The following is a 6,191-nucleotide window of genomic DNA, read 5'->3' as shown; positions in this document are numbered from 1 at the left end:
AACTTATACTGTACTATACTAAGCTCTCTGAACATTGTCTAGACTCCTAAACAATATTGAATGTTGAATACAATTAATTAAACTTCAAGGATTGAAGAATCCGAATCGAGAATTTAAATTTAAATTCAAAGCAAAAACAAAAGCAGATGAACTATGATTTATAATTAGAATTTGAAGTCTCAACATGGGGATCAATACTGAGAATCCCATTTTCAACCAAACTTAGAAATGAAGTGTTTCAAACAGAATTAGACAAAATTTAAAAATACAAATTCGAATTCTGGATTTGATTAGCAAACCAAAAGTAAATCTTTTTGAGAATCACTGACATTCAAATTGCCCACTTTGGTGTCACATTTCCACAGCACAATTTACACGAGTCAACGATCAAAGCGGTAGTCGAATCAGCGAATTCGTTTATGAAAGCCAAAGATTTGATTTACGCTTTGCCGGAATACCAAATTTGATTAATAAATAAACCAACATAAATAATCCCATCAGACAGACAGGGGCAGGTAAGTGAGTGCCAAAGATGAACAGGCGTAGAAAAATGTGTTACACGGATATTTTCCGCAGATTGTAGATTTGCCTGGCTGCCAACGTTAGTTATAGGTGATACGATGTAGTGGCCTACTGAAATGGGCGATCATGTTTCACGACTTGTTCAGCTGGTCCGCAAAGCGAATAAATGCCGGACTGCTATGATTATTATAACCACAAGACGTATACCGTTTTCGTTTTTCTCCACTGGCTCGGTGCAAAACTTACTCTGAATAAACAAACAGAATCGTCACCCGGGACGATGCAAATATATGGTTGCTATAGTCAACATTATGCTTACTCCCAACACTGACAACTTCTACGGGTTGCAACCGCCTGCTTGAGGTTCAAACCTCGGGCAATTCTAGTGGACTTCTGAATTAATAAACGAACACAAAAAAGCAAAACACTAGTAGATTAGAGAAATAAAATGAAAGCTAACCAGAAATTAATTCACATTCTGAAATGCAGCATTGAAGTAAAAAGGCGAATTCATGGGATTTGAAAATATTTTGAATTTCAGAACAACATCGTTTCACTTGATTTTTACGATGAATAAATCGTGAAGCACTAACAATGTTTTTTAGCTTTTCTGAATTCGATCGTCGAAAGATGGAACCTTATGATCGAATAAAAACAGAAAAAATTAACTGAAACAGGAGATGATCTCACTCCTGGGGTGGCAGCTCAACGAATCGCTCATAAATCATGGCCAGGAACGAAAAACCTGGAAGGAGGAAAAAAGTGAAAAAGTTCACCATATTGGGTTTTTTTCCTCAATTTTCGTTTTCTTATTCTATCAGGTCCTGTAACCCGGTCCGATTCTATCCCATACCATATGCCCAATGATCGACCTCCTTGAAGAGTTGAGAGGTTTTTTATTCCTTCTACTTCTTTGTGACCTGATCTTTATGCACGGATAATGGCGGCACGGCAAACACACAGAAGCGAGGCGAAAAAACAACCGTATAAATTCCTGCCTGAGAGGTAGGAAGACCCGAAAGACTTCTTGGAAGAACGATGGCCCGGTACCTACCCGATACTCGGGATTACCTCCGGAAGAAAGAACTGAACGAACATACACAACAAACATATGTACGCATAAGCGAGATGAGCTAACCAACCACATGTTGGTTGCCCCTGAAGGTTGTTGGATTTTGCAGAAACCAAACATATCAGAATTCTGAAGGAGAAAAGTAAAACTATGGGAGAAAAAAGAATTTTGCTTAACAGATCGCGCCAAGAGGCAGCAGAATGAGAATGCTTCAAGCATGAAGTCATTTGATTGATGACAAACAGACACCTTAAAGTGGGAGATAGATCCCGGCAATGTGTTATGAGATCATGAACGAGCGGCCTAAATATGTTGGTCATTCTTGAGATAATCATGGAATTGTTACCAATTTGCGAGTTTTTCCTGGTTCTTCAGGAATCATCTGAATGTTTTTATCGATAGTTGAAGTATTTATCTGAGCAGATTAAACATTGAGTATAAATTATAAACTGGAGCAGTAATCCATATCTGATCAGTTTCCTAATATATCGGACAAACTTAACATTTTCTTACTATGTCTCTGGGACCCAGGATTGTGAGACCTCTAAAATATCTCATTTAGCCACAGTCCGTGAGACTTACTACATTAGACTGAGTCGATTTCTGGTCATATTTAAATTTCTCAAATCCTGGGGTCTAAAAAGCTTCGTTTTGGTTCAAAACTCATCCATGATTTTTTGCAGAGTTTTTAAGCAATGTTTACATGAGTAAATTTGAACTTTTAGGTTTGTATATTAAAACTGAATATTTTGTACTGAACAACATCGTTTTTGTTTCTTCTGTGGAACCAAGCCTGTTGATGATTTTTGTGTAAATTCATAAATTCTCTGTAGAAAATTTTCTGCCAAACAACTTTGTCGAAGACTATAACTCCGTATCTTATTAGACAAAAAAGTTATAAGCTGTTGAATAGGCGTATGTCTTTTAGCATTGAAAAACAATAAATTCATTTTACATCATCGCTGGGTGCCTAGTGAGGTATTGAATGACTACTTTTCAAGCAATACTTCGCGAGGCACCAGCAGTGATGTCAATTGAATTTATTGTTTTTCAATGCCAAAAGACATACCCCTGTTAAACAGCTAATATTTTTTGTTTGTCCAATAAGATGCGAAGTTACGGTCACTTGCACTTTACGGCCTTCTTTTGTTTGAGAAAGAATTTATTTATTTTCTTATAGTATTTCATACTACGACATAACTTGATGAACATAGTTTCTCCAAATAAAGTTGCATATGAATTTTGGCATTATGTTATTTTTCTGTCCTAAAATCTTGATATGATACGTTGAGCAATTAGGCAACAATTTTTTTAAGTAGGGGAAAGTCGGGTAAGACGGACACAGCGGGTAAAACGGACACTTTTAGTATTTCGGAAATTACAATTTTAAGAAAAAATCTAATGATGAGAATATGTTTTCCTAGGTGTATAAACACTTTCGAGACCCTTTGTTGATTTGCAGCAAGTAAAGTCTTCGAACGGTAAACAAAACAAACAAATACTTTCAGGCTGAACCATTCGATGTAATTTTCCCTACTAAGAAAATAGTCCATAACTCGCAACAGAATCAGAAATTTCAAGCGTTTTTAACGGCGGGATCTTTATTAGGCTTCTCATTGACTATCTGGGGAAAACCATCGAATTTTGGGCGACGGGCTTGAGCAACAAACGTATTGAAAAAAAGTTGCTAGGTCGGGTAAGACGGACACTTCAAGGTCGGGTAAAATGGACACATAAGTTTTTCCAGATTTTTCAAGTTTTTTATTGGTTTGATCCTCAATATGCTTTCAGAACACCTTGGCAAGTGCAATTGTCTGTCAAAAAGTACTCAGTGTCTCAAACAGGCCATAAAAGTTCTCCTAAAAGTTGATCCCTGGTAAAAACATCCCTATTAAAAACGGAATTTCGAAAACCACACTTCAAATATCGCAGTGAGGGATAGGTGATGGTTTTCCCCAAATAATGCAGCTTCAATACGTCACAACCAGAGGGCCATCCATGGTAACCCTCACTGCTTAGAAACCACCCCGATCCGTTGAGACGCCCGACGAGTTGACGAAGGCGAATTGATCGTGTCCGCCATAATGGGAGACCAACGACCTGCACTCGCGGTTCAAGGCCGGTCAAATGCGGATTGCTGGAGCTGGCTCACTTCCAATAGTATCATGACACTGTGAAGTACTAAGTGCAAGAGTTATATGCACACACACATAAGATTTTAGGACACAAGCCAGACACCAGATAAGCCATGAAACGCTAAACCGCCATTTTTTTCCGCTGAAATACGGATCACTAACGCCTGTTTCCTCAATAATTATTGGCCAAAATCTATCATTTGGCAGGACAAAAGCCAACCTTTGTAACTGATCCCTGGTCCCTGAATCAGCCTTGGTTTGGTCACAATCGGCACGGATAGCCGTCACCATCCGGGTGATCATTGGTAGAAGGTTGTGGTCGATTCCGAACTACGAACCATCGGATCGACCAATCAAGCTCTCCAACCATTTCCTCCGTCCTCGTAGACTACGAGTCGTAGCCGAGATCCCAAGAATTGACATCCCGATTCCCGGTTAGGATTGGCCGACAGAGCAGTTGATCAGCAGCAACAGCGTCGCCCTCGTCGAAGCTCCGCCATCTTTAAAATCGACAACCAGGGCGTGGCTCATAGAAGGTACCGTAACCATTTTGTTGAAGTGAACAATTGATGTGGCATTTGCAATAAAAATTCGAGAAGTGCATATTTGGGGTTTTTCTTGAGGTCATAGTTCGATCTTCCTGAGATTTCCTTTGGTTAAGCGAGCCGCCTTGAGGCCTTATAAAAGCAGTCTCTAAAACGCCGGTGAGGTGGTAGGTTTAATCTTACATATCAACCATGTGACCCTTCAACCTATTCCGGCCACTCAAATACACTACTTCCGTCGACCCATAAAGCTCCAACTTAGAAAAAAAACTTAACTCCGCCGAATCTCCCGAATATTTTAAGAACTTCTGTTCTAACGATCGAGTTCTACCGCTCACTTACCCGGCTCAAACTTGACTGGTCCTCCTCTTCATCTCCTTTTTCTTCCTTCCTGTCTTTTCTTCTTATTTCTTCTATCGGAATTAGGGTGGTCCGTTTCGTGACTTCCTTAAGATTCACCATTCGCGGATTGTTATATATTATTCTTCTGAGCGATCATAGAACGGTTTCAAAAGACTTACATGAAACCGTCCTCGCTCTTTCCGATTTTTAGGGTAGACCAAACAATAAACGTCTTCGTGTAACAACTTTGATATTTGATACGGCCCCTCATAAACCATGAAAAACTTCTTTATTTCACCATCTTGTTCCGAAGACACAGGATTGGCCTTCACTAGCACCATGTCGCCTTCTTGGAATCGTGGAGATGGATTCGGTGCTCGACGATTTCTTTTTCGCGACTTGAGCAATAATGTCGCCCGGACAACGTCCACATCAATCATGTCTTCGCTGCCCGGAGGAAACTCAAGTAACTGACGCAGAGTATCCAGTGGCTTTTTCCCAAACTGTAGCTCGAACGGAGTACACTCAGTTGACTCGTGACAGGCAGCGTTTAAAAATTCAGCGAACTTATCAATTTTGTTCGCCCAAGTTTTATGGTTACCTTGACAATATGTTCTGCATAAACGTGACAATTCTCGCATAACTCTTTCCACCGGATTAGCCTGTGGGTGCCGTACGCAAGTATGAATCAACCTGATTCCAGCATCCTTGCAACTGTTCACCCAAAAGTTTGAAGTGAATTGTGTCCCTTGATCACAAAGTATTGCATCAGGTTTACCATGATCTTCCGTATACTTTTCAAGACGTCGCCACAATACTACGGAAGTTGGTCTCCGCACTCCGTAGAAGGTCACAAACTTAGTGAAAACATCCAGCAATACCATGATATGCTTTACTCCGCCCCTGCTTGTGGGCAAAGGTCCATAAAGATCTATTGAGATTATCTGGTTTTTCCGCTGGGGAAGAATGCTCCTACACGTTCCCGTAAGTTTGAAGTTTTGATTCTTAGCTAATTGGCAAGTCAAACATTGCTTAATGAACGTTTTCAGATCTTTTCGCATTCCTCGCCAATACATTGACTGTTTCATCGCTCTGAATACTCCAAAATGACCTTTTTCTTCATGGTAGTACTTGAGAACATCGGAAACGGCTTCACAGGGTATCCATAGCCGCCAAACCTTGTCTCGTTTCTGACGCACAAATAATACACCCCCTTCCAGCCTATAGTTTGCATTTTCATCATCGGAGCTGATCAAGGTTGATTTGATTTTACTAATCTTCGAATCTTGAGCTTGTAAGGTATCAATATGCTTCATTACGGACCTGAAGTTTCTCTCTATTTGCGATGTAGGCTTAATTGCAGCAATATTAATCGTGGCCTGAGCGCCTGATGCAGTGATATGATTTTGCCCTTCCGGATAGCGAGATAACGTGTCTGCAATGGTGTTTTCGGTGCCCTTGCAGTGTTCGATGTCATAATCATACTGTTGCAAAAATAGAATCCACCTCGTCAGTCTACCATTAAGCAGCTTACACTGTTTCAAGAATATGAGAGCTTTGTGGTCCGTTATTATG

This window comes from Uranotaenia lowii, chromosome 1 (genome assembly GCF_029784155.1).
Source record: "Uranotaenia lowii strain MFRU-FL chromosome 1, ASM2978415v1, whole genome shotgun sequence".
Lineage (NCBI taxonomy): Eukaryota > Metazoa > Arthropoda > Insecta > Diptera > Culicidae > Uranotaenia > Uranotaenia lowii.
Note: the sequence above shows the minus strand (reverse complement) of the source record.